Source organism: Rhinopithecus roxellana, unplaced genomic scaffold (genome assembly GCF_007565055.1).
Source record: "Rhinopithecus roxellana isolate Shanxi Qingling unplaced genomic scaffold, ASM756505v1 contig5566, whole genome shotgun sequence".
Taxonomy (NCBI): Eukaryota; Metazoa; Chordata; class Mammalia; order Primates; family Cercopithecidae; genus Rhinopithecus; species Rhinopithecus roxellana.
The window spans coordinates 4,986-32,413 of record NW_022144156.1 but is presented as its reverse complement, the minus strand read 5'-3'; the positions used below and the strand labels follow the sequence as shown (position 1 = coordinate 32,413).

General features: G+C 41.0%; 1 long non-coding RNA gene across 3 annotated transcripts; it reads left to right on the top strand.

Moving 5' to 3' along the window:
- Positions 1-1,387: 1,387 nt before the first annotated feature.
- LOC115896165 lies at positions 1,388-27,073 on the top strand. 3 transcript variants are annotated; one of them, XR_004056106.1, is made up of 5 exons: positions 1,388-1,845; positions 2,238-2,290; positions 24,268-24,355; positions 25,935-26,108; positions 27,034-27,073. It is a non-coding gene; the product is annotated as an uncharacterized LOC115896165 (long non-coding RNA). The 3 variants fall into 3 exon arrangements; XR_004056107.1 differs by lacking the exon at positions 25,935-26,108 and having other exon boundaries at positions 1,399-1,845; XR_004056105.1 differs by lacking the exon at positions 27,034-27,073 and having other exon boundaries at positions 1,400-1,845; positions 25,935-26,719.
- Positions 27,074-27,428: the final 355 nt, after the last annotated feature.

The window sequence follows — 27,428 nt, the reverse complement described above, 5'->3', positions numbered from 1 at the left end:
AGATGACCATATACAGGAAACTATGCAGGTGCTGGGAGGTTCTGGGTCGCTGGAGGCCCATCCGGCTACTGATAAGAAATTGTATAGCCAGGGCCGAATTCTTTCCAAGCATTTGTGTTCAGCACTGACAGCAAGACTCTGCCCTCTGGGAAAGATACATTTGCTATGTTCACAACATCATTTTTTAAAATGTAACTAATGTTTTACGTAAATTGTAATATTTACATAATTTTTGTTTTATTGTAAATAATGTTTTAAAATTAAAACATTATTGCATAAGGATATCACCTTTGGTTTTCAAGAGACAGAAAACTTCAGACTGACCAGAAAGGGAATTTTTCAATGTAAAGAAAACCAGAATCTTGTTCCCAGAACTATGTGGTTGTGTAGAGAAAACCTGTTTAGAAATAACCATAGAGGAGGAAGTAAAAGGAAATGATGTAATCCCTTTCAGGAAAGGATATGTTGAAATTCTGTTTAAGTCATTTGGCTTTCGCTGTGGAGTATTCTTTACATCTAAAAATTAAATGATAGATTAGTAAAAATTCTTAATAAATTTCCAATTCTACTGGATCAACGCATATTGAGGGTCAGGTTTGGTCAGGTGTAGGCCAGGCAGTGGGATAAGGCAGAAGCATCGGGGTTAGGTTCATACATTTAGAGTCTAGCTGCCTCCATGCAGTAGGGGTCCACTCACTAGCTGTGTGACTGTGGGACGTTACCATACCTCTCTGGCCCCAGCTTCTTCATATGCAGAATGGAGATGTAATACCTAACTCGCTGGATGATTGTGTGGCTTGTATTAAATCATTCATTTAATCGATACTTTTTTTTTCTTTCTTTCTTTTAATATCTACTGTGCCCCAGTGCACACAGATAAGAAGAATCCCCAGCCTTGTGAAACTGACCTCGTTCAATGCTGGCAACACCCCCTTCTTCACTTTTAAAGATAAGGAAATTGAGGCCCAAAGAAATTGTGTTTAGCTTTAAGAGGCAAAACGAGAACTAATAATACCTTGTTTTCACTGTATAGGATGATTTCACTTCTGAGTTTTAGACTTCATAATAGTTTATCTGACTGTAACCCCTCATAAGTCAAAGAGCATCTATTTAGAGAGATACCGTGTTTGGGAGGCCGAGACGGGGATCACGAGGTCAGGAGATCGAGACCATCCTGGCTAATACGTGTGAAACCCTGTCTCTGCTTAAAAATACAAAAAACTAGCCGGGCGACGAGACGGGCGCCTGTAGTCCCAGCTACTCGGGAGGCTGAGGCAGGAGAATGGCGTAAACCCGGGAGGCGGAGCTTGCAGTGAGCTGAGATCCGGCCACTGCACTCCACCCTGGGTGGCAGAGCAAGACTCCGTCTCAAAAAAAAAAAAAAAAAAAAAAAAAAAAAAAAAAAAAAAAAAAAGAGAGATACCGTGTTTGACTCTAACTAGAGAGTCAACTGCCCTAGGCTACAGGGAGCCTGAAAAAACCAGGGCAACGTATTTTCAGAGACTAATAGTGTAATTTCCCACTGAACTTTGCTCTGGGGTGTCAGGGAATTTTTAGAATATGTTGTTCCCAGGAAGGGTGGGAGCAACTTGCATTTCTAAATCAACCCTGGAGATATGCCAGCTTGTTTGAATAATATCTATTTCAGAAAAATGTGTCTAGCTTCCCAATCAAAGAACTGTCCCTTTCACCTCTGCACCCCACCAAGGACTGGACCACCTCCTCAAAGAGCAGACGTGTCTTTAGAACAGACTGTAGGCTTGGAGCCTTGTAAAATGTACATGGAGGTTTCACAATCAAGCACACGGAATCCAGTTGAAGGCAGCTAAACTTTGTGTTGATTTGGTGAGGAGAAACAAAATCCTATGTTTTTGTTGTTACTGATCCCCGTAGTGGTAGCCTGTCAGTAATCAGCATAGTTTCTGCTGGACTTTAAATAAGTCAAACACTGGCTTTTCAGGAAGTATATTTGTAAGCATCTTAAGTACAAAGATTTTTTTCTGTCTCTTGTCTTGAAGTCCTCACAGGTCTAGCACAGTCCCTTGCATATGGTAGATGCTCAGTAAATGTTTGTTTAGCAAATGGGATATCCAATGTCAGATATATCCTCTTCCTGAGAAGGTTTTCTGTGAATGTTGACATCTGCTTTCTGGATTCAAGATTGAGGGTTGGACTGAGATTATTGTGTTCTAAATCACATATTGATACCATTTACTAATCTTTTTTTCTTTTAATAGATTAGTGTGATCTCAGCTCAAGGCAAAGGTGGGATATCATGGCATCTATCTGGGTAAGTAAAATTAAGCCTTCACAACACAGTAACATATATGAGTCAAAACCAAAACACAGAAAGTCAAGATAGCAAGAAAAATTTTGTGAAAGTTGTTAAGTTTATCTGGCAAAATTAACATTCCAGAAAAGCCAGAGGATGTCAAAAAAATAAAATATTTTTAAGATGCATTGTAAAGTTACATAGTTAAAAAATTTATGATGACACCAAGCAGAAAGGTCAAAATCTGATAATAAATTTAGTATATAATTTGGGAATTTATTATATGAAAAAGATGACATATTGGAGAAGAAGAGATGGGTTATTCAATAAATGTTAGGAAAACTTCTAGCTGTTTGGGTAAAAAGTAAATCTGTATTCCTTTTTCTGCCTTACAATAAAATAAATTCCATGTGGATAAAATACAGAAATGAAGAAAATGAAATGAATGGGCTGGGTGTGGTGGCTTACACCTGTAATGCTAGCACTTTGGGAGGCCTAAGTGGGTGGATCACCTAAAGCCAGGAGTTCGAGACCAGCCTGGCCAACATGGTGAAACCCTGTCTCTACTAGAAATACCAGCATAGCCCGGTGTGATGGCAACATGCCTGTAATCCCAGCTACTCAGGAGGCTGAGGCAGGAGAATCCCCTGAACCTGGAAGGTGGAGGTTGCAGTGAGCTGAGATCACGCCACTGCACTCCAGCCTGGGAAACAGAGTGAGAATCCATCTCAAAAAAAAAAAGAAAAAGAAATGAATGGATTGAAGAATAATCTTGGAGTGGGGAAGGCACTTACAACTGTGACAAACAAAACCAAAGGCCTAAAAGAAAAATATTGATCTATTTTAACTACATACAAGTTTATAATTATGACAGCCAACAATCCCATTGGTAGAGGCAGAAGACAGCTCACAGGGCAAAAATTTGCAGCACATTAGGCAAAAGACTTTTTCCTTAACATGCAAATAACTTGAATAAATCAGTTAAAAAAATGAACTTGACAGAAAAAATTGTAAGGGACATAAACAGGACATAAAAATAATTATAAGTGTCCAATAACATCAAAAGGTGCGACAAGATCAGACATGGTGGCTCACACCTATAATCCCAGCATTTTGGGAGGCCAAGGTGGGAGGATCATTTGAGCCCAGAAGTTCAAGACCAGCATGGGTAATATGGCAAGACCCAGTCTCTTAAAAAAAAAAAAAAACAAAACAAAACCTAAAAATCAGCTGAACGTGGTAGGGCATACCCATGGTCCTAGCTACTCAGGAGGCTCAGGTGGGAGGATCGTTTAAGCCCAAGAGGTGGAGGCTGCAGTGAGCCATGTTCATGCCACTGTATTCCAGCTTGGGTGACAGAGTGAGACCGTATCTATTTTTTTTTAATCCTGCATCTCACTCAGAATTGAAGAAACAAAAATATCATGATGAGAAACCCTTTTCTACCTAAAAGATTGGTGAAGGTTAAAAAAAAAAAAGTAATGTAGAGGATGTGGGCAAGGTGATATTTTTATTATCTGTTCATAGGGGAGTAAATTTGGTACACTTTTGGATGGTATTTTGACAATATCTATCAGTCCTTGAATGCACACGTCCTTTAAACCCAGTAATCCACTTGTGGGTATGTATCTTATAGATAAACTTGCATAAGGTTGAAAAAAATAGGGGCCCAGCTACATTTGTTTGTATTAATGAAAACATGTAGACAGCATAAATGTCCATCGATAGGGTAGGAATAAGCAAATTACTCATTTATAACTTATAGGCATTTTTATGTGATCATTAAAACGAATGTGCAAAAAGTGGATCAGTTGTATGTGAACTGACATTTTAAAAAGTCCCAAGATATAACAATTTTAAAAATTGCCAGGGTGCGGTGGCTCACACCTGTAAGCCCAGCACTTTGGGAGGCCAAGGCGGGTGGATCATGAGGTCAGGAGATTGAGACCATCCTGGCTTTAGTAGAGACGGGTGAAACCCCGTCTCTACTAAATATATATATTAAAAAAAAAAAAACATTAGCCGGGCACAGTGGCGGGCGCCTGTAGTCCCAGGTACTCGGGAGGCTGAGGCAGGAGAATGGCGTGAACCCGGGAGGTGGAGCTTGCAGTGAGCGGAGATAGCGCCACTGCAGTCTGGCCTGGGCGAAAGAGTGAGACTTCCGTCTAAAAAAATAAAAAGTAAAAAAACAACTTAGCGAATAATATGCACAGAGGGGTTCTGTTTAAAAGAAAGAACAAAGAAAATACAAAATATACAGAAAGACTATTACATGAAAACTCTGTGAAAGGTAGAATAGTGAGAAAGAGCACTTTTTACTTTCAATATATCACCTTTTGTACTGTTGAATTTTTTTTTAATCATGAGCATACATTATATTTTATAAGTAAGGGACAGTGCAAGTTTAAAGAAAAGCCTGTGTAGAGATGTGACCATCCCTTGGCCTGGGCAGTATGGATGGAAGGTGTGCTGTTGGAAGGCTTTTGTTTGACCCAAATTACTCCCTTCCCACTGGCTAGGCTAATCTCTCATCTTTCATCTGAAATCCCTGCTGCTTTTTATGAACATCTCATAGAGTGAGGTGAACATCTCTCCAAAATGCTGGTGTTAAAAAAAAAAAGTCTCCTGTAATCCCAGCACTTTGGGAGGTCGAGACGGGTGGATCACGAGGTCAGGAGATCGAGACCATCCTGGCTAACACCGTGAAACCCCGTCTCTACTAAAAAATACAAAAAAAACTAGCCGGGCGAGGTGGCGGGCGCCTATAGTCCCAGCTACTCGGGAGGCTGAGGCAGGAGAATGGCGTAAACCGGAAGGCAGAGCTTTGCCGTGAGCTGAGATCCGGCCACTGCACTCCAGCCTGGGCGATAGAGCGAGATTCCGTCTCAAAAAAAAAAAAAAAAAGTCTCCCTCTGGCCCTTGCCCATGAGTAAAACTGACATGAAATTAGTTGAGCAGGCTCTCCCGCTGACACCTTCAAAGGCGTGGCACGTTTCTGAAGGGCTAGGAGAGACCCAGGTGAGTGTGATCAAGGGTGTATTCATTTCCTATTGCAGCTGTGACAAATTGCCCATAAAATTTAGCAATGTAAAACAACACCTATTTATTATCTCACAGTTCTGTATGTTAGAAGCCTGAAATGGGTCTCACAGCACTAAAATGAAGGCGTTGTTGGGACTGTGTGCCTTTCTGGAGGACTTTGGGAAGAATCCTCTTCCAAGCCCGTTTAGGTTTGTTGGTAGAATTTAGTTCCTTGTAGTTGTAGAATTGAGTCCTTAGTCCCTTGCTGGCTGCCAGCAGAAGCTGTCTTTGGCTCCTGCAGGCCTCTGCCTGTCGTTGTACATGGCCCCTACATCTCAGAACCAGCAATAATGCATCAAATCTTTCTTATGCTTGGAATCTCTTTTCAGCCTTTCTCTTCTCCTTCCAGCTGAATATATTTCTCTGCTTTTAAGGGCTCGTGTGATTAAATTGGGCCCACCTGGATAACGCGGGCTAATCCCTGTGTTTTAAGGTCTGGAACCTTAATTACATTTGCAAAGTCCCTTTCATCCTGAAACACAATACATTGACAATTCCATGGATTATGGTGTATACATTTTAGGAGGCTGTGTGTTCTGCCTACTACAGGGGCTAGGAGTATGGCTACATCAGGGATGGTAGCGTTTGGCATCAGATAGCAGGAAAGAGGTGGGGAGGGGTCACAAAGGGGAGGCTAACCTGAGCCTGGAGAGCAAACCCTCACATAGAAAAGAGTCCCTAGCCAGAGAAGGGCTCCTGCTGTCCCTGGGTTTTTGTTTTTTTGTTTTCCTATTTACCTCCTCTCCCTCTATTAAAGAACTAATATATGTGAGTGAGATCTCAGAGAGCAACGATTAAGAACAACTCAGAACCGCTATGGAAAACAAGATAGCGATTCTCAAAAAATTTAAAACTAGAACTACCACATGCTCCAGCAATCCCATTTCTGGATATATATCCAAAGGAAATGAAAGCAGGATCTTAAAGAAAGATATCTGTACACCCATGTTCACTGCAGTACTTTTTACAATAGCCAAGAGGTGGAAACAGTCCAGTTTCCATGGACAAGAGTGAATAAACAAAATGCGGTACGTACACACAATGGAATATTATTCAGTCTTTTAAAAACACATGTTGTGTGACAGGAAGAAACCCCTGTCACATGCTACTATATGGACGAGCCTTGAGCCCATTATGTTAAGTGAAAAGTAAGTCAGTCCCAAAGAGACAAAATGCTGTATGATTCCATTGATACGAGGTATCCAAAGCAGTCAAATTCATAGGAACAGAAGGCAGACTGGTCATTAGGAATGAATAAGGAAAGATAAAAAGAGGAGTTGTTTAATACGTAGAGTTTCAGTTCTGAAAGATGAAAAAGTTCTGAAGAGTTTCAAAACAATGTGAATATTCTAACCACTACTGAACCTTACACTTAGAAATGGTTAAGATGGTAAAAACCTTCAGATTTCCAATTGTAAATATTCTTATCACAAAGTTTTATGTGTCTTTTTTTCTCTCTACCACACTTAAAAGCACATACACACTCAAACATAATAAGCAATCAAGTCCTTGCATTTCTACAAAACTGTATACGTGGTTATGTGTATGATTAGTTTATGACAGTGGTATGATCAAGGGAGAAGTCATTAGTTGCAATTTCAGTGTATTACCATTGAAGATGAAAGAATGGCTGGTTTCTAGGTCTTTTATATTCTATCCAGGGGTGTTGCAACCCTACCATTGTTTCAGATGAATCAACAGTCTGTGTTGCATTAGCATTTGCTTGCAAATTTTGAAATCTTACCCACTTCACCCCTTGATGAAAGGTCCGATATCTTATTGGTCTGTACTCCTTGGACTCAGGGTCCCTTGTCATATGTTGCCTGTAGGTCCATAGCAAGCACTCAGGAAGCCCACCAATTAGAATGTCTTAGAACATTAGCCGGGCGAGGTGGCGGGCGCCTGTAGTCCCAGCTACTCGGAAGGCTGAGGCAGGAGAATGGCGTGAACCCGGGAGGCGGAGCTTGCAGTGAGCTGAGATCCGGCCACAGCACTCCAGCCTGGGCGGCAAGCGAGACTCCCTCAAAAAAAAAAAAAAAAGAACATGACATTTTATTAAGCTACCACAAGTATTTTTTTCTGTGTAATTTCTGTACAATGCTGGCTTTCTTTGTAAATATAAATACTCTGAGTCTTTCCTCCTTGATCAGTTCCTAACTTACATTTACAGAATAATAATAAATGTAATTCCTATTTGTTTGAACTTTCAAATTAGAATTTTTTTACGGTACTAGAGTCTGTCTTTTTTTCTTTTCTTTCTTTTTTCTTTCTTCTTTCTTCTTCTTTCTTTTCTTTCTTTCTTTTTTTCTCTTTTTTTCTTGACAGAGCTTTACTCTGTCATTCAGGCTGGAGTGCAGTGGCGCAATCACGGCTTGCTGCAGCCTCAACCTCCTGGGCTCAAGCGATCCTACTGCCTCAGTCGCCTGAGTAGCTGGAACCACAGGCATGCCCCAGCATGCCCAGCTAATTTTAAATTTTTTTGTAGAGATGGGCTCACTGTGTTGCGCAGGCTGGTCTTGAATCTGGAGCTCAACTGATCCACCCACATTGGCTTTCAAAAGTACTGGGATGGCCGGGCGCGGTGGCTCGAGCCTGTAATCCCGCACTTGGGAGGCCGAGACAGGCGGATCACAAGGTCAGGAGATCGGACCATCCTGGGTAACAGGTGAAACCCCGTCTCTACTAAAAAATACAAAAAACTAGCGGGCGAGTGGTGGCGGGCGTCTGTAGTCCCAGCTACTCCGGAGGCTGAGGCAGGAGAATGGGCGTGAACCCGGGAGGCGGAGCTTGCAGTGAGCTGTGATCCGACCACTGCACTCCAGTCTGGGCCACAGAGCCAGACTCCGTCTCAAAAAAAAAAAAAAAAAAAAAAAAGTGCTGGGATTACTGGTATGAGCCACCACACCCAGTGGTGCTAGAATTTTTTAAAATTAACTCACAATCATTGTAATCACCATGAATTGTTATTAACATCCTAACTTGGTATCTATTCTCCTTTCACCACTCCAAACTCCAGTTTACAAATGAGGAAGGGGAATATAGAGGCACTCTGCAACCAAGGGATAAGAGAAGTTTATGAAAACATATTACCTAAATACAATGCCTACTAACTGTTTTGAAGTTCATCCAAAACAGTTTTAAACAATTAAAGCAGCAAGTACCTAGTTGGACAGGCTCTGCTGGGAGCAACTGAAGCCAGTCTAACCACAGTCTTAACTCTCCCTTTCAGAACTCCCTAATCGTTTAAAAGGTAGGCTCTTGAGCAAATTGCTTAGTCCTTCTCTACTTCAGTTTCCTCATCTATAAAACAGGTATGGTAATAGTGCCTATCTCATCTAGGGTTTGTAAGCATTAAGCCAGTTCATGTAAAATGTATTAGCAGTGCCTGGCATGGAGTGAGCACTCAATAAATGTTAGTTTTAATCAGCATGATTTCAATATATTAATTTTATTCTAAAATGTATTTTTTGCCAAATAATATCGCTGCAACTGTTTTTGTAGAGGGGCTTCTGCCTATTTCCTGGGCCTGATTTTATTACACATGAGTAGCCCCCCTCCCCATTGGAATGGTTCTTTCAGCCATCTAAAAGAAATGCCATATCCTCAATCAAATTCCTTCTGACCACTCTTATTTTCAATATTTTATAATATTTTAAACACATATATATTTCTAAAGACATAAAAATCCTCCCTTTCTACTCCTAGTGGGCATACTGGAATACATTTCTGACACTGACTACCCAACGTTAGCGTCAGATTCCACAGCATTAAGGGCTTAGTCCTCCGCAAAACTGCCCTCACTTCAGATATCAGTTCAAGTCTCAGGAATCACCTGCACTCTGGCCAACTGGCTATAAATTTGGGGGTTTCCATGACCCTCCGAAATTAAAGAATTCCCTAGAATGATTCACAGAACTCACTGAAAGTGCTATCCTTATGAATGCAAGTTTATTATGTGGGATACACATGGGCAAGCTCTGGAAGGGTCCTGGACCCAGAGACTCCATGGCCTGTCCCTGTGGCATCAGGGCACCTCACCCTCCCTTTGTGTCAGTGTGTTCAATAGCCAGGAAGCTCCTCTGAGCCTCAGTGTCCAGAATTGTAATTGGAGTTCCGTTATGTAGGCACAATTGGTTGATGAAATTGTTTGCTACATGATTGAACTCAATCTCCAGCCCCTCTTTCATCCTCAGAGGTCCGACTGACCAGAGTTGCAACCCTGTGATACAGGGCTAATTTTTCTGGAGACCAGCCATCATTCTAAGGCTATCTAAGAGTATGCCATGAGTCACCCCAATTGCATCACAAAGTCACTGCTATCACTCAGGAAATTCCAAGGGTTTTTGAAGCTCTGTGCCAAGAACCAGTGCAAAGACCAGATACATTCCGAATTGTACTACACATAATAACTCACATTAAGGCACACAGTTTCCAATATGTATTATTTTATTTTTGACTAACGTTATATTAAAAACAAGGTTATATTAGTTCCAATGACACTGGCTATTTATGTTGATCAGAAGCTCTGATTGTTAGACATATTTTTCATATATGGGAAAAATGGGAAAATGAATTAATGTTTGGTAATAAATATAGATTGGCAAGACAGAATAATTTAAAACATGGGATCCATATAGAAGATATTGAAAAAGGGATCCGTGGTGGTAGAAGTGGGGGGAAGGCTACCAGGACGGACCCTTGCAGATGACTACTCCATGATCATGTGTTCATGGTGAGAGTTAGAAGGCACAGCCTCCCTTCCCTACCAAACTCTTCCACTCTGGAGGGAGCAAGATTGGTGCAGTTTGACACATGAGGACACAGTTGTCTCATTTCCACTGTTAACGCAGAGGAATGGCAGTGGTGGTAGGGCTGTTAGGAAAGGTGCAATGTGCTAACATGAGAGAGAATTTTGGGAAGATAATGCCTTTCAAATTCTGTCCCATGGAAGATACCAGCTCTGGACATTTGGATGCTGCTATTCCTGGGTTCAAAGAGTTTGCGAGTGTCCTGTCCAGTTTCATACTTCTTGCTTTGACACAGACGTCCCATTAGACCTTTCTTTCGTGGTGTAGTTGCTCTTCTTTGCTATGCAAATTTAAAACATGTGTGAGGAGAAACCTGTGTTCATGCATGTGAATGTGCTGAACTCCTCCTCTGGTCTCCCTCCCATCTACCACATCCGGGAATGGAAGATCAAGATGGTGACTATTTTCACTGAAAGTCTTTTCACTTCCCAAGCAGAACAGGCATCTTCCCTGATTAGGTGCTGTTCCACTCTGCTGTGTGTTTTAAACCTATGTTCCCTGAAACTGCTTTAGGTAAATATTGACATTCAAACAGGTACACAAATGGTCTATTGCAGAAAGTTGATTTAAAACAGGTTAGACCTGGATTTCAAATCAAAACATTTAAGCTTTGTTTAATGTTTCCAAAGCCTGGAAAATGTCTCATCTGAGTGAGAGCAGAGAGGCTTCCTAGGAATGAGTGGAATGAACACTAAAAAGCTGTTCTTTGCCATTCTCTGACGTTAGCCCAACTGTGAAGGAGGGAGGGTCCCTCTTTTATATTTAATCATGATAAAGTGATAGTATGCAAAGCTAATGTTTAGCCATTGGAAGAGCCTGGTAAATCAGAGGTAAAGAGGAAAATAAAGCATTTTAGATCAGACAGCAAGGAATGTAAAGTGGAGAAGGTACGATTTGTTCTCTTCAAAGTCTATTTTTTTGGTGGATGTAAAGCAGTTAGATAAAAAAGAAGTATATAGAGTACTGAGCAATAAAGTGAATACACAGGTCTCACATGAATTATAAGAGAATAAATCAAAACAGGAGAAAATTCTCATCTATCCCTTCATTATCAGATCTTTGCTTCTTTCATTTGTAACTCTTTGTGTTTTATTCAGTACCTCATGTAGGTTCTGGAGGCATGTATCAATAGGAGTAGTGACAGTCCCATGTGAACAGGATTTAAGAAAGGTGAAGACTGCATTTGTAGAATTTTTAACATATGGCATGGAGCTCTGAAATGTCTGACAGTGGCATTTGAGAATTATTGAAAGAAACAGGATGCAGAACAAAAAAGCATTTTTTATTCATTTATTCACTCAACTAATATTTACCACATATCTTTTATGTGCCAGATATTGGCTCTGGCAACACAGTAGAGAAAGAGAAATAAAAAAGCAGAGAGCCTACATTTTATTAGGGGAGACAGACAATAAATGAGAAATAAATGTACAGTATAAAAGACAGTTTTAAGTGCTCTGGGGAAAAGCAAAGGTGGATAATAAGTATGATGGGGTATGTGATTTTCTGCTCAGATATATGAGTAGAAGTCAACGTGGCATGAGACGGTGAGCTGAGAGAATATCTTGGGAAAGAGCAGCCAGGCAGAGGGAATGACAAGTGTAAGCTCTGAGGCAGATGGGCAAGACACATTTGAATGCAATAGGAAGATTCCCACGAAGCAATAACAGGGGTACAAGATTACAAGAGGATTGCGGGAGGTATTATAGTCCTCTTTTATGATACTTTAATATCCTCCAAAGGCCACAGAGAGTCCCAAAAAGTCTTCACATGGACTGTTCAAGGAGTTTCCATTCTCTAGGTTTACTTTACATTAGGAAGCATTCTTAAATCTGCAGCAACTTCTTGTTAGGATTATCGCTTTTTAAAAAAACTCATAAATAACCCATAAAATAATGCATTTGCCATGATGTCCGGTAGACATCATTGACCTTAACCATTTATGTAAGAAATATTCTGCCCGGAATATTACAAACAGGAGACATCCCTGATCTCAGTCCCTCACAGGTTTCTCACCCTCATAGGAGTGAGGTGGATGGAATAAGCATCCCCAAATTCTGCAAAGCCAGTGCTGTGGTCTAAATGTCTGTGTTGCCCCGCCTCCCCCACCAACCTGCCCCTTATTCATAGGTTGAAATTCTGACCTTCAGGATGATTGTGTTGGGAGATGGGATCTTTGGGAGGTGATTGGATTAGGTGGGGATTATTTTCCTTTTGAAAGAGATTGGAGGGAACTTGGTCACGTCTTCTACAATGTGAGAACACAGCCAGAAGGTACTGTATATGAACCATAAAATGGAACTTCACTAGACACCGAATCTGCTGGCACCTTGATCTTGGATTTTTAGCCTCCAGAATGGTGAGAAATAAATTTTTGTTATTTATAAGACACCCAGTTTATGGCATTTTGTTATATCAGCCTGGAATGCTAAGGCAGACAGCCACCGTTCTCTAGCCAAGGGCCATTTAAGAAGATGTGGATTCTGTACTTCAGTGAGCCAAATTCCCTATATTTCTTCATATACCCAGGGAGATATAAATTCTCTATGTATTCCTGTTGGATTGCAGGACCCTTAGACAGAGGCAGCTCCTGCAGAAGTTAGACATGCACAGGGCCGAGTATGTGGCCAGAATAGCCACATTGGTCTTCAACTCTTTTATTTTTATTTTTATTTATTTATTTTTTTTTGAGACGGAGTCTTGCTCTGTCTCCCAGGCTGGAGTGCAGTGGCCGGATCTCAGCTCACTGCAAGTTCCTCCTCCCGGGTTTACGCCATTCTCTCGCCTCAGCCTCCCAAGTAGCTGGGACTACAGGCGCCCGCCACATCGCCCGGCTAAGTTTTTGTATTTCTTTAGTAGAGACGGGGTTTCACCGTGTTAGCCAGGATGGTCTCGATCTCCTGACCTCGTGATCCGCCCGTCTCGGCCTCCCAAAGTGCTGGGATTACAGGCTTGAGCCACCGCGCCCGGCCAGTCTTCAACTCTTTTGTAACCCTTAGCCAAGAGGAGGATTTGCTCAAGAACTCTTAACTAGGTTAAGCACTTTACTTTGATTATAGAACAAAGAGATAATCCACAAATACTGGTACTAGATGACTCAAGAGAAGATGAATATAATTTTTTTATAATCTGCTTTAAACAAATACATGAAAATTATTCTGAGAAAGATGTTTGTGTTGATAAAGTCTCTGGGGAGGCCCCGTGTTTCCAGCTCATTCCATATAGTTGGGTTTGCTACCTTTGTCGGAGAAACCCTGAGCTCTTGGAGAGACAGGGAGAAATACATAACAGAATCACCAGACACAGTCATGCATTTCATGTCTCTGGTGTACTAGAAAACACTCAGCTTCTGAAATATCTCCCAAATCTCCCAGGATACAATGGGAACTTTGATTTCTAGACTATTGATATGTGAAGGAAGCAACTCATCAGGCAGCCAACTATCTAGTGTAGAGCTTGGAGAAAGTCCACACTGTGAGATGTCATTGTCTTGCTTTCATATTCTTACTTAGCAAACTAATTCACAGTTATGTATTAATCCCCTATCTGGGGACTGAGCACTAGGCTCCCAGCTGGATAAATAGGAGTGGGTGAAACAAATGTCTCTGCCTTTTGGAACTTTATTTTAGAGGAGGTGGAGAGATAGATATAAACAGGGAGAGGTATTACTCAATGCTGAGTGCCCTAACAATGGAGAGGTGGCTGAGATGCAGAATAACAGTAGAAGACCTACTCAGATCAAGTGCCAAAGAAGCCCTGTTAGAGAAGATGGCCTTTAAAGAGAGGACTGAAGGTAAAAACCATTCCAGGTAGAGAGAATAACACAAACCAAGGCATTAAGGTGGGAAAGAGTTCATTGTATACCAGCTTGACTTTCAAAGAACTGAAGTGTGGTGAGAACTCCACCTCTCATCTGGAGAGAGTGGCTCCAGATAGAGCCATGATGGGGGTTGGGCCAAACCACGCAGGGCCCTATGGACCAGTGTAAGGAGTTTGGACTCTATTCAGTGTGAAACAGGGAGTGAGTGACAATATCTGACTTAGATCTTTTTTTTTTTTTTGTCATTGTTGTTGTTGAGACGGAGTCTCACTCTGTTGCCCAGACCAGAGTGCAGAGGCACAATCTCAGCTCACTACAACCTCCGCCTCCTGGGTTCAAGCGATTCTCCTGCCCCAGCCTCCCGAGTAGCTAGGATTACAGGCTCCTGCCACCACGCCTGGCTAAATTTTTGTATTTTTAGTAGAGGCGGAGTTTCATCATTTTGGCCAGGCTGGTCTCGAACTCCTGACCTCAGGTGATCCATCCGCATTGACCTCCCTCCCAAAGTGCAGAGATTATAGGTATGAGCCACCGCACCTGGCCTAACTTAGATCTTTAACAGATCCCTTGGCTGCTATGTGGGAAATGGCTGGAGACGGGCAGTAAGAAGTAGAGAGGGACATGACTCAGATGTTCAAGTACAGGAGAGCGATGATTGTGACTTGGACAAAAGCAGGAGCAAAGAAGCTGGGAAGGAGTGCACATGAGATTATCTTCTTAAAATAGTCTCAGCAGGCCTTGCTGATGGATGGAATTCAGAAGGAAAGGCAGGTGAAGGAATCAAAGGGGACTCCCAGGTTTCTGGTGGCTGATGGTTGGTCCTTTTCCAGGGATGGGGAAGATTGAGGAAACTCAGCAAATTGGGGATGAGCACAGAAACTGGAGCCAGATTGCCTAGGTTCAAATCCTGGCTGTGCCACAAGCTAGCTATGTGACCTCAGCAAGTGTCTTAACCTCTCTGGACCCTCTTTTCTCTTCTATAAAATCAGGGTATTAATTTTATCTGCCTCATAGGGTGGTTTTGAGGATTAAATGATCAGGTATATGTAAAATACGAGTAAATACTATGTGAGTGTCAGATGGGGGAAGAAACAGCTTGGGAGGAAACAGTGAGTTGGTATATGAGATATCAAAACAAATACATGGAGGAGACATGAATATGCAAGACCAGTGCTCAAAACGGAAGTCTGGGCTAGAGCTATAATGTGGGATTTGTCTGTATACAGAAGAGGGAGTGGAAGAAATAACCCACAGCAGGATTAGAGGGAAAGAAAAGAGAGAGCCACTTTCTACTTTAGAAGTGCCTACTTTATAGAGGTCAGACAAAGGTGAGTGTATCCTGGAGAGGTGGGAAGAAACCTAGGAGGTGAGGCATAGGAGCCAATGGAAGGCAGGCTAGCTGTGAGTGACACACTCTCCAAGGGGTCAAGTCTTTTTATAACTCATGTGTCATGGAAAATACAACATCAATGGCTTGTTTGTTCCTGTCTTCCCTGATTCCTGAATCACATTCATCTTTCTACTCCATCCCACACCCTCCTCTGTTCTCACATTCCAGTCCTCTTGCTCTGGCACTGCCCCAATGATGAAATCACTGTATTTAAAAAAGAAAAGCTGAAATATTCACAATAGCAAAAATATGGAATCAACCTAAGGTTTATCAACAGAGGATTGAATTAAGAAAATGTGGTGGTATACACACACACACACATGCACGCTGTAGAATACTACTCATTAATAAAAAGTATGAAATCATGTCTTTTGCAGGAACATGAATGGAACTGGAGGCCATTATCCTGAGTGAAATGATGACTCAGAAACAGAAAATCAAATACAACATGTTCTCACTTATAAGTGGGGGCTAAACAATGGGTACACATTGATATAGAGAGTACAATAATAGAGATTGAAGACTTCAAAAGGTGGGAAGGTGGGAGGGGCTAAGAGTTGAAAATTACCTATTGAACACAGTGTTCACTTGTCGGGTGACGGATACACTAATAAAAGCCAAGACTTCACCACTATGCACCATCTGCATGTAAGAAATCTGTACTTGTACCCCCTAAATATGTTTTAAAAATTTAAAAAGGAAAAGCTGAAAAGCATGAATATTTTTTCTTTAAGTGAGCACAAGAACAAATATAAGCATTTCTTCAGACCTTTGGACACATTACGAGCAAAGCCCTGATGTCAGCCTGGCATCCCTCAGGCATCTCAGTGGCTGCCAGTCTTGCTGCTGTGGACGTTCAGCATCGCCTGCTTCTCCTTACTGCCCTGTGGGCTGCAGAATGTGCCTGCAGTAGTGGTGGGAGCCGTCTGTTTGTGCATCATCTTCCATAGGCATAGCGATCATTGCCAGCCAGTGGGACTTCTCCCAGGTGAGGATCCTTTTAGGCGATTAGCACAGTACTTGGCACATAGTGATTAGCAGCAATTGTTCTTAGTATAAACCTAGGATTTGCCCTGTAGGAACTGGTTGGTTACCAGTATTTTCTCTGGCCTTTACCTGCTATATTAGTTTCCTAGGGCTGCAGTAATAAAGTACCACAGGCTGCTGGCTTCGAATGACATAAATGTATTATCTCATAGTTCTGGAGGCTAGAAGTCTAAAATCAAGGTGTGGGCAGGGCCATCCTCCCTCTGAAACCTGTAGGGGAGTCCTTCTTAGCCTCTTCCTGGTTTCTAGTGGTTTACTGGTATAGAGGAGTAACAGTAACCCCCACAGGTTCTTAGTTGGAAAGGACCTTTGTTACAAAAGACAGATTGGACAAGAGAAAACCAAACAGAAGTTTATTAACATGTGTATTTTGAGTATACATGGAGACATCTAGAGAATGAGTAGTTTTCACAGAGGTGGCTTTGAATTTCAGCTTATATAGCATCTTCAACAAAGAACAGTAAATTTTTAGTAACAAGACAACAGAAAGGTATCGGGAGAACCCGCTCCCGATGTTTAACGTGGGTTCTTTTCTATTTCCTAAGTGTCTCAGCTGGGTTGAGAAATAAAGGGAAAGAGCACGAGAGAGACATTTAAAGCTGGGTGTCCGAGGGAGACATCACATGTCGGCAGTATCCGTGATGTTCCCCGAGCCGTAAAACCAGCAAGATTTTATTAGAGATTTTCAAAAGGGGAGGGATTGCACGAATAGGGTGTGGGTCACAGAGATCACATGCTTCACAAGGTAATAAAATATCACAAAGCAAGTGGAGGCAGGGTGAGATCACGGGACCACCGGATGAGGCGAAATTAAAATTGCTAATGAAGTTTCGGGCACACATTGTCATTGATAACATCTTATCAGGAAACAGGGTTTGAGAGCAGAAAACCTGTCTGACCAAAATTTATTAGGTGGGAATTTTCCTCGTCCTAATAAGCCGGAGATTGCTACAGGAGACCGGGGCTTATTTCATCCCTTCGGCTTGGACCATGAAAGATGGCACATGCTTCTAAAGGGGCCATTTATAGGCCTACCCTCAGGGCGCATTCTCTTTCTCAGGGATGTTCCTTGCTGAGAAAAAGAATTCAGTGATATTTCTCCTATTTGCTTATGAAAGAGGAGAAATATAGCTCTGTTGCATCCGGATCACTGGCGGCCAGTTCAAAGCTACCTCTCTTGTTCCCTGAACATCGCTGTTATCCTGTTCTTTTTTAAGATGCCCAGATTTCATATTGTTCAAACACACATGCTCTACAAACAATTTGTGCAGTGGACACAATCATCACAGGGTCATGAGGTGACATTCATCCTCCTCAGTTTAGGAAGAAGATGACGGGATTAAGAGATTAAAGTAAAGACAGGCATAGGAAATCACAAGGGTATTGATTGGGGAAGTGATAAGTGTCCATGAAATCTTCACAATTTATGTTCAGAGATTGCAGTAAATACAGGCATAAGAAATATAAAAGTATTAATTTGGGGAACTAATAATTGTCCATGAAATCTTCACAATTTATGTTCTTCCGCCGCGGCTTCAGCCAATCCATCCATTCGGGGTCCCTGACTTCCCACAACAGAAAGGGACCTTTGAATCTCTATGGGCAGCAACTTGCAGGTGGGCAGTGAAGAAAGGCAAATTACTTGCAGATAAAGGTTAGTTAGTGCAGCTTGCTAGTATAAATTCTTCTAATACCATTGTCAGGCTGACAAGGGTCTTAAACTGTCTTCAGTCTTTAACCTTTGTAACTGTAGTCAGGAGGGCAGAATACCTTTTGTCTCCATAAATCTTTGTCCTGCTTTTAGGCAAATGGAGGAAAGAGATCTCTTGAGTATCTGTTTCTTCTTGTCTTCAACAATCCTTCATATTTTGAAGAGGCACATTCTGGTCTCACATACCGGCAGCTTGCAGCTGCGTAACTCCAGTCTCTGCCTTCACCATCACATCACATTCTTTCTGTATGTCTCTGCCTTTACGTGGCTGTCATATAAGGACACCAGTGATATTGGATTGGGGGCCTTCCAATGTGACCTCATCTTAAATAATTACATCTGCAACAACCTGGTCCCCAAGTAAGGCCACATTCTGTGGTACTGTGGGTTGGGGCTTTAATGTTTTTGGAGGGAGACAGAATTCAACCAGTAACACCTGCCCCACTTGACTGCGTTTTATTTCAGGGCCTTTTTTTTTTTACGGTAAATTTTCTTTGGTTTGGAAACGTGCTTTTTTACTTGAAAAATTGAACTGGAAGTCTTACAGTTCCCAAGTTTGATTGTTTTATTTTTTTGCAATCTACTCCATATTTCCTTGTATCATAAAAGCTTCATGACCCAACACAGCATCTTGACATTGAGCAGAGAGCCGTCCTTTCTCCCTGGCTCTTTGAGAGCTCCTTGTCCTGGAGTTTTATCTGAGGCTTTGATTTGAAGCCTCAATTTTTGGATGTGGCCTTTATAGGGCTTTCTGAAGTAATGAGTGATCTGGCTTCACTGCTTCTTCAAAATGTCCCTGCAGCAACTGCTATTCTTGCTCTGTAGCATTTGGCTTTAAATATGTTTCATATCAACAGGGTTGGCACCTTCTGTTTTTCTCTTCCACTCATCCTTTTGAATGTAAATGTTTAATTTCTTGCAAACTCAGTACACTTTGCGTGAAGAAATAGATGCAACTGGCTTTTGTGAGTCAAAAACAGACTGGCTTCTTCCAGGGGTAATAGCAAACAGTTCCCCAGGCTGAGCTTGGTCATGCAGTGGCTTCAAGACATCATGTGCTAAGACTGACCTCCAAAGGATGGTTTTAGAAGATCAAGGGAGATTATATTGTCTTGAAAAAGATGGTTTAAATGAGATGCAGGCTAGTCTAGTTTAGGAGCAAAGACTGTTGGGATAGACCACTTACTGGCTGTGGGAACTTAAATAAGTTACTTAAGCATCAGTTTCATCATCTGTGAAAAGGAATTTATTATATCTACCTTATAAGTTTATTGCAAGGATTGAATAAGCTAATGCAGGAAACGCCCTTAGCACAGTACTTGGCACATAGTGATTAGCAGCAATTGTTCTTAGTATAAAGAGCTCCTGTTACTTTTCCCCTTTATCTAGACATTCTTTGCTTTAATTTGTTTTCCAACTGGCTTCAGCAGCATTTTTCTTTTTGAGGCATCTGAAGGTCAAGTTTCAGAAAAGGAAAGCAACTAAATGTGTTTAAATGTGTGGATGGAAATCTGATCAAAGGCAATTTTTTTTTTAAATAGACTTTGCCAAGTATTCAGGTGATGTTCTACACTAGTATTGACTATGTTAGGACACTAGGGTTACTGGAAATAAACTCAGCCAAGTATTGATTAGTAATATAAATGTCAAGGAATTAAACTTGCAATGAAGCAGGCAATGCAAACAGCCTTGTTTGGCTGTAAAAATGCCGACATTCCTGAAACGATGAGCTCATCATTAAATTCTTCATCTTCCACACCCCATAAGAGAATTCATGGCTTGTTTGCTCATTTTTGCTTCAGTTTTCTAGGCAGCTAAGAAGGAAATAAAGCAGTGGTTCTTTTTCTTTCTTTTTTTTTTTTTTTTTTTTGAGACAGAGTCTCGCTCTGTCGCCCAGGCTGGAGTGCAGTGGCCGGATCACAGCTCACTGCAAGCTCTGCCTCCCGGGTTTATGCCATTCTCCTGCCTCAGCCTCCCGAGTAGCTGGGACTACAGGCACCCGCCACCTCGCCCGGCTAGTTTTTTGTATTTTTTAGTAGAGACGGGGTTTCACCGTGTTAGCCAAGATGGTCTCGATCTCCTGACCTCGTGATCCGCCCGTCTCGGCCTCCCAAAGTGCTGGGATTACAGGCTTGAGCCACCGCGCCCGGCCAAAGCAGTGGTTCTTAAACTTTATTGTGCACCAGAATCACCGGGAACGTTTGTTAAGTCGCAGATTCTGCATCCTAGCCCTGCAGTTGTTGGTTCAGGAACTCTGGGCTTGGGCCTGAGAATTTGCATTTCTATCACATTCCCGGTGATGCTGCTGCTGCTGCTTCAGGAATCACACTTTGAGAACCACTAAGATGAAGTCCCCTGAGGCACTGTGATGTGGTATAGAGCAGGGAGCATTTTAGTCATAAGGCGATGGGTTTGAGTCCTGGGGCTGTCCTTATTAGCAGAACTCTTTTAAGCAAATAATCTCTGTGAGACTGGGTTTCTTCCATTTTCAATTAGAAATAATAAAATTCACCTCATGAAGGCCCTTGTAAGAGTTAAAATGTTTGTAAAGCACTTTGTTCATGTATTAGTTTTAAAAGATTTCATTAATTTTATTGTGAGATTCTTTTGTAAGTCATGTAATATTTCGGAGTGATTTGGGCAACCAAGTCTGTCAAATGAATAATGCCATTCATTTAAATAATGGAAGCAGTTTTAAATGTTTCACTAAAATTCCACTTCAGAATTGCCATGCCCTTTTTCAAGTTGGGATGTGTGTATGTGTACTTTCTTCCCCCCTTGTAATTAAACAAGTTGTTCTCCCCCATTTATTTCTTACTAAGTACTAAATTGCATAATGAATTGGGAATTTCCTCCTTCTCTAATTCTGTGCATTGGCATTTTAGCATATTTTGATGTGTAGGTGGTAGAGGACAGTGAAAAGTTCACAGCTGGAGTGCAAACGCTGAGTTTTCATGATTCATGAACAACTGGTATCTGACCACAAGTTTGTCTTTTTATATTTAGAATCAGCCATGTCAATATCTGCATGGCACAGAATCACCTGGGAGCTTCTTAAACGTGTAGAATTTAGCACCCCATCTCTAAAAAATATGATTCAGTATATAGAAGGTGGGTCCTGGTTATATACACTTGAAGTATCACCCCAGATGGTACAGAAACTACATTTCATGAAACCCCAGAAATGGTCTGGAATAGTCTAGTTTGTTTTTAAATTCTAACCTCTGCCTGCCATTAGCTGTGTAGACTCAATCAAATTCTCTGGTCTTCTTAAATCTTGGTGCTGTTTATGTGCAATTGCTCACTCTCATTTATTGGGGTTGTTATGCAGATTATAATTAACGTGTGTAAAGTGCCTAGCATGTAAAGTGTGCTGGGCCTGAAGCACTCAAACACTCCAATGTTGGGGTAGTTCTTCTACAATGCCAGACACTGGAAGGTGAACAGATAAGATCAACACAAAAGTTCCTAGGTGGATAGAAGTGAAATGAAGCCAGTTGGCTCTGTGAATCCATAAAATATTTACCAAGCCTTGGAGAAAGGGAATTCATCAAAGATTATATTAAAGTGACTAATTTCTTCTTTCTTTCTTTCTTTCTTTCTTTCTTTCTCTTTCTTTCTTTCTTCTTTCTTTCTTTCTTTCTCTCTCTTCTTCTTTCTTTCTTTCAGACAGAGCCTCACTCTGTCACCTAGACTACAGTGCGGTGACACAATCACAGCTCACTGTAGCCTTGACCTTCTGGGCTCAAGTGGTCCTCTCACCTCAGCCTCCCGAGTAGCTGGGACCACACCTGCATACCACCACACCTGGTAATTTTTTAGTATTTTGTAGAGACTGGGTCTTACTGTTTTGCCCAGGCTGGCCCTGAACTCTTGGGCTCAAGTGATCCTGTCCTTGGCCCCCAAGAGTCCTGGGAGTACAGGAGTGAGCCACATGCCCAGACTAAAGTGATTGGTTTCTTACAGGTATCTTCAGGTCAGGAACACTCACAACTAGTTTCTAACTTGTAATTATTTTCTAGGTTCTAAAGTTCTTATTTTGGATGCTGTAAGATTAAACAGTGTTTGTGTGTATTGAAATAAATTATTCAATCTAATCTTAGGAATCAGCAGACTATCATTTTTTACTGTGCCAGAACACTAATTTTCCATTCACTTTAGTGTGACAGATAATGTCCTTTCATGAAAACATTAAACACTTCAAGGGAGCCAAAATGAAGCCATATTAATACAAGACAACAGAGCCAATACTATTCAGTAACAAGATAGAAAAATGCTGTTTAAAAAGGAAATATTAATACTGTAAAGACCGATTTTTATTCAAGAAGTTAAGAACTACCATATAAATCTACATTTACTTTTATTTTTCTCAACATCTTTGTGGCTGTCCTTCTTTACTCTTGTAAGCAATTTTAAAATATTTTTTCTGTATTATGGTTTTTCCTAGCTTACTGACATGCTTCTAATTTACATGCTTAAAATTAGTAGCGTGGGCCGGGCGCGGTGGCTCAAGCCTGTAATCCCAGCACTTTGGGAGGCCGAGACGGGTGGATCGCGAGGTCAGGAGATCGAGACCATCCTGGCTAACACGGCGAAACCCCGTCTCTACTAAAAAATACAAAAAACTAGCCGGGCGAGTTGGCGGGTGCCTGTAGTCCCAGCTACTTGGGAGGCTGAGGCAGGAGAATGGCGGAAACCCGGGAGGCGGAGCTTGCAGTGAGCTGAGATCCGGCCACTGCACTCCAGCCTGGGCGACAGAGCGAGACTCCGTCTCAAAAAAAAAAAAAAAAAAAAAAAAAAAAATTAGTAGCGTGGCATTTTTTACTTCCATGCAATTCCTCAAGATCTATGATGTCAGCAGAGCTTTTAGAAGGTCTTCTAATTGCACATTCATTAAACAAAGCTCAAGAACAGACAGTCCTAAGGGGGTTTTCATTTATGGATCATTTAGTCTGGAGTTCCCCAAGGACAATGGTCAACATTAATTAAAACACCTTGAAGTTTGTAAACCACAGTTACTTCTGTGTGAGATGCCATGATAAGCTTTGAATTATCACTTGAAAAACAAGAAGATTTAGGAAATTTCAGCTTTCTTGTTGCTGTCCTGCAAATGCTACTTTAAAACAAATTTTCTTCAGTGTCACCAAGATTAACACAACTTACTGCTGTACAGAACCAATGTTTCATATTTGTAATTTGTTACATAAGAGAAAAAGAGGACTCCTGAGATATGGAGTAGATATCATATTCCCTATGTCTGGGGGGTAGACCGTCACTGAAACTGGAACTGCTAAATGGGTTCTTCCTGCTCACTGCACAGACACAATCAGTCCACTGAGACCATGGCATTGCAGTAAAGAAAGAGTATAATTGATGCCAGGCTGGCCACACCATGTAGGAGACAGAGTTATTACCCAAATCAATCTCCCTGAAGGCTCAGAAGTTAGGGATTTTTCAAGGATAAAATGGTGGGCAGGGGGCTAGGGAAGGGGGCATGTTTATTGGTTGGGGATGCAATCATAGGGGTATAGAAAACAGTCCTTGTAGGCTGAGTCCGCTTCTAAGTGGAGGCCACCAGAGGAGTTGTTGGTCTGAGTGGGGCTGTCCAGTAGTCAGAAATGCAAAAGCCTGAAGAGACATCTCAAAAGGCCAATTGTAGGTTCTATAATAGTGATGTTATCTGCAGGAGTAATTGGGGAGGCTGCAAATATTGTGACCTCCAGAATAATGGCTGGTAATTATGTAACTATGCCTACATCTTAGTAAAATTCAGGCCCCTCTCATCCTCCTAACTTGGTAGACTTTCATTAATTTTACAAGGGTAGTTTAGCTTTGGGGAAGAGCTAGTATCATTTAAACTATAAACTAAATTCCTCCTGAAGTTAGTTTGGCCCACACCCAGGAATGAGCAAAGACAGCCAGCCTGTGAGGCTAAAAGCAAGATGGAGTCAACCATGTCACATTTCTCTTACTGTCATGATTTTGCAAAGGCAGTTTCAGAGCCACTCCTGAAGTGGTAGGAAGGTGTGCAAATTATGGGTTTGTCATATGCCTCTCATATGCATGAAGGAATATGCATATGTAATACAAGAAAGATGTCGTTTTGAACCAATGTGACTTTCAAATATTTCCTTCTAGGTTGGACACCGAGGAACAATAAGAGATTATCCAGACTTTAGCCCATCAGTGGATGCTGAAGCTATTCAGAAAGCAATCAGAGGAATTGGTGAGTGATATTTTACAATTCCTTTCTTAATGTTGAAGCAAATCAGGCACATTACAATCTAAAAGTTCAGTTTGCTCAGCTTGGCTTACTCAATTTGATAAATTGTCAGGAATTTTCTAAAATTGTGAAATAATGAGGAAATATATAGAGAACTCAGCTTTATTAAATCCTAACATTTATCATATTTACTTAATATTAAAAAACTACCACTGATATTGGTGGTCTAGGGGAGATCCCCAGATGCCGGTGGGATCTCCACCCTGGCTGATATCCAGACTCTTGACACCATCTAGAGAAGAAATTCAAGGATGGGTCAAACGATAGTGAAAGTACAGAGATTTATTGCAAAGTGAAAAGTACACACTCGAGAAAGGGGAGTGTGAGTGTACTCAAGAGAGAGTGATGCACAAGGGGGTTTGGGGTTGTTGCCTTTATGGGTTTCTTTAACCAAGGGGTGGAATAGTCATGAAGATTCCGGGAAAAAGATGATTTCTTGGTACTGTGGTGCCACCCCTTTTTACACCAAATGTCAGTGTTTCCAGAACTGCCATGGCACTGGTGGGTGTGATTGAGTATGTTAATTAGCATATAATGAGATCCTAAGAGAATCCTATGTCAAATCCAGCACCACGTTGGGTCCAGTGGGTCTTAGCCAGCTTGATCCAGACTATGGGTTTTCAGGGTCATATCAGCCCCTAGTTTCTGCAGCTATTTCATCAGTTTCCTTTTGCTAGTCATGTGAAACTGCTACCTGGAATTTTCTGTTCTCCTGTGGCCACCCTGTATTAGTCCTGTCTAACCACCACCACCATGCTATCAACAGCAATAATAATTATCATATAAATTATTACAAATATGGCCCCCTTGGTTGGGCATGGTGGCTCATGCCTGTAATCCCAACACTTTGGGAAGGCGAGGCAGGAGGATCACTAGAGCCCAGGAGTTCAACACCAGCCTGGCAATATAGGGAGGGCCCTTCTCTCCAAAAACCTCAAAAAATTAGCTGGGTGAGGGGCTTGGGCTTGTGATCCCAGTTACTTGGGAGGCTGAGGTAGGGGGATACTTTGAGCCAGGGAGGTTGAGGCTGCCCTGAGCTGTGATTGTGCCACTGATCTCCAGCCTGGATGACAGAGTGAGAGTCTATTTCAAAAACAAAATAAAAAACAAAAAAAACTCAATACAATCCCATCAGTTCTTCCTGGATTTCACTCTTGCCCCTTTCGCTAGAGATAAACACCATCCCAAATTAGAGTTCATTCCCATGAAACTTTTAATACCATCACTATATATACAGGTACATATTGTTTTGCATGGTCTCAAACAGCATAAAATGAAATCATACTGTATACATTCTTCTGCAATATGTTTTTATCTCTTAACATTATATTTTTGAGATTTATCCATGTTGATATGGTTAGCTCTAGAGCATTAATTTTAACTGCATGGTATCTATTGCATCACTATATCAGAAGATGGGAATATTGATGGAACATTTAAATTGCCTACAATTCTTTTATATTGCAATATAAAAATGTGGCAGTGAATATTCCTCTTATGTCTTACTGTGCATATTTGCTAGCATTTCTCTAGAATATGACAAGAACTGGAATTTCCACATTGACGGGGATACTTCTCTTCAAATTAACTGGAAATTTTGCCATACTATTCTCTGAAATGAATGTAGAAATTAGCATTCCTTTCAGCAATGTACAAGACTTCTTTTTGCTCCATGTTCTCACCAATACTTGCTACAGTAAGACTATTCCATTTTTCTAATTAAGTGGGTCTAAATGGTATCTTATTCTGCATGTGTGTTTGTTTCCTCTCTCTACCCTGATGACTGATGCAGTTAAGCATCCTCACTTGTGCATCTGCTTCCACTTTCATACATCAATAAAATATAAAATATATTTTATCTATTTTTTTCAGTTGGTTTGTCTTCTTTAGATTGGCAAGAATTTTTTATAATTCCTCAATACAAACTTTTAAAAAAATATTACAAACCATGAAAATATTTCCTATAAGTTCATGGTTTTCTTTTAACATTGGTGACATGGTTTGGTCCTGTGTCCCCACCCAAATCTCATCTTGTAGCTCCCATAATTCCCACATATTGTGGGAGGGACCTGGTGGGAGATGATTGAATCATGGGGACAGGTCTTTTCCGTACTGTTCACATGATAGTGAATAAGTGTTACAAGATCTGATGGCTTTATAAGGTGGAGTTTCTCTGCATAAGCTCTCTCCTTGCCTGCCGCCATCCACATAAGATGTGACTTGCTCCTCCTTCCCTTCCACCATGATTGTGAGGCTTCCCCAGACACATGGAACTGTGAGTTCTCCATTAAACCTCTTTCCTTCATAAATTGCCCAGTCTAGGGTATGTCTTTATCAGCAACGTGAAAATGGATTAATACAATTGGTTACAGTAATTTTTATTGCATAGAAGTTTTAAATTTTAGTGAAATCAAGTTTACCAATATTTTTGTCTAGGATTTATTCTTATTGAATCTTTTCTATAATGAAGTCATAAAGATATTCTCCTACATTTTTTTTCAAAGTTTTGAAATTTTATTTTTCATATTATGATCTTTAATCTACATGAAATTAATGTTCATGGATGGTATTTAAAGGTGTCTCATTTTATTCTATTTCATGTGGACATTTAATTGTCCCAGAACAATGTATTGAAGAGCTCATCCTTTTCACACTGATTGGTATGTAATGTCACCTCGGTTTTACATTTCCCTATTTTTCTCTTCTCTGTTATGCTTCATTTATCTATTTGCCTCTCCCATTGTCACGATTATTAGGGTTTTATAATGACACTAAATATCTACTGGGCAATGTTTTTTTGGCTCTTTGCCCTCCTCTATGAATTTTAAAATCGGCTTGTCAAATTCCATAAATATACTATATTAGAACTTTATATCAATATAATATTATGTTATTTCTGCCTGTTTAAGGTTTTTTTTTTTCCATTTTTCAATGTAAATTATTTCTTCATTTATCTCTTGACTGCCCTTTTTTTTTTTTTTAAGGGAGAAGGGCTTGCTGTGTCACCTAGGCTCAA